Genomic DNA, 2500 nt, shown 5'->3' on the forward strand with positions numbered 1-2500 from the left:
CTGGTCAAACGCGCGAATTGTCTTTCCTTCCGCTGACGTCCACGCCCGCAGACTGGTGAAATCCTCATTAAAAAAGCTGCTGCCTAATTTCGACTTGAACAGCGGCTTTTCTCCTGCCGATAGTCTCCTCGCTCCCCACATCCTCCGCCTTTTCCCGTATGCCGGCCACCCTGCGCTTAGTCCGCCAGATCCTCCGACCTGATCTGACCTCCCTTTGCTTCCGTATATATATATATATATATATATGTGTGTGTGTGTGTGTGTGTGTGTGTGTGTGTGTGTGTGTGTGTGTGTGTGTGTGTGTGTGTGTGTGTGTATATATATATATATATATATTCATATATATATGCATGCTTATATATGTATATATATGTATATATATATATGTATATATATATATATATATATATATATATATATATATATATATGCATGCATTTATTTATATATATATAGATATATATACATATATATGTATATTAATACATATATGTATATGTATATATATATACATATATATGCATATATATGTATATATATACATATATATATGCATATATATGTATATATATAGATATATATGCATATATATATGTGTGTATATATACATATATATATGCATATATGTGTATATATACATATATATACATATGAATATTTATGTATATCTGTATAAATATATATGTATACATATCCATATATACATATATATTTGTATACATGGATATACACAAATATAAATATAGTTATATATGTATGTGTACTTGTATATGTATATATATACGTGTGTGTATGTATATATATATATATATATATATATATATATCCATATATATATATGTGTATGTATATATGAATGCATTTATATACATATTTATGTATGTATACATATATATCTATATACATGTGTATATATATGTACTGTACATATATGTATATATGTATATGTACTGTATATATATATGTGTGTGTGTACAGTATATATACAGCTTCTAAATGTATATGTATATATGTATATGTATGTAAATATACATATGTATATATGAATATATATGTATACATATATATACATATATATGTATATATACATATTTATGAATATATACATGTATATATGCATATATATATATATATATATATATATATATATATATATGTATGTATATATATATGCATATATATATATATATGTATGTATATATATATATATGCATATATATATATATATATATATATATATATATATATATATACATATATATATATATATATATATATATATATATGTATATATATATATATATGCATATATATATATATATATATATATATATATATATATATATATATATGCATATATATATGCATGCATATATATATATATATATATATATATATATATATATATGCATATATATATATATATGCATATATATAAATATATATATATATATATATATATGCATATATATATATAAATGCATATATATATATATATATATATATATATATATATATATATATGCATATATATATATATATATATATATATATATATATATATATATATATAGGTGGGTGCTTCATGCTCAGGGTGATGTGAAGCGATGGTGTGGTAGCCCTGATAGTGCTGAATGCTTACATGCCTTCTCGCTTGCAGCTGCCACCGCTGGCAAGCCTTGTGCGAAAAAGGGAGCAGCTTTGAATAAGCCTCCCCAGCCAGTCCACAGCCTCTTCGTCATCGAGACTTCTGCAATGCTTCCTCGTGGCCACTCATAGAAACTGGGCACCTTGCGGTCTCAGGCTAAACTGTGGGGGATCTCAGACCAGCAGGAGGCCCCAGAGCCAGGGCGTGTCCACACACCGGTTGGTCAACTCCTGCCTCCCAGCCACCCTATGGTCAATGGAAGGCGCGGGGAGGTGGGCCTTCCCAGCCCTTCTCCCCCCAGATAACCCACCGGTAGCTGCGAAAATAAATGGATTTGCTGGGGGTAGAGATGCTGTCCTCCCCACCCAGTAAGCAAGGTGGGCTGTGGATCCTGTTGGGAGGGCAAATGTTGGGGCACAGAATGGGAATGAGAAATACTCGTCTCGCCTGTGCCCCGCCAGGCGCCAACCCAGCATGAGGCCTGTGGGGCAAAGCCTTAGGGAACCCAAGAGGCAGACGTTGGGCCCCCCAGCCTGCCGGCCCCCTTTATTTGGGGCAGTGTCGGTGGGGTTGGCAGAGGTGGCGTCCTCCCGGTGCGACTGCCTGAGGCTTAACCTTAGGCAAGCTGCTCAGGTAGGTGCTTGGAACATCCGGTCCTTGCGGCAGGATGAGCGGTCCGGAGTTGAGGTTGCTACCCTCTTTGAGATGAGATGACCTGGCAGCAGCACGATCAGTAAGGGTGGGTAAACTTACTTCTGGTCGGACCACAGTAATGGTCATCATCTCCAGGGAGTAGCCATAGCCATCTTCAGCTGTCTCCAACCCTCGATAGTTGAGGTAACAGTGGTTGAT

The sequence above is a fragment of the Penaeus chinensis genome, chromosome 16 (assembly GCF_019202785.1).
Source record: "Penaeus chinensis breed Huanghai No. 1 chromosome 16, ASM1920278v2, whole genome shotgun sequence".
Lineage (NCBI taxonomy): Eukaryota > Metazoa > Arthropoda > Malacostraca > Decapoda > Penaeidae > Penaeus > Penaeus chinensis.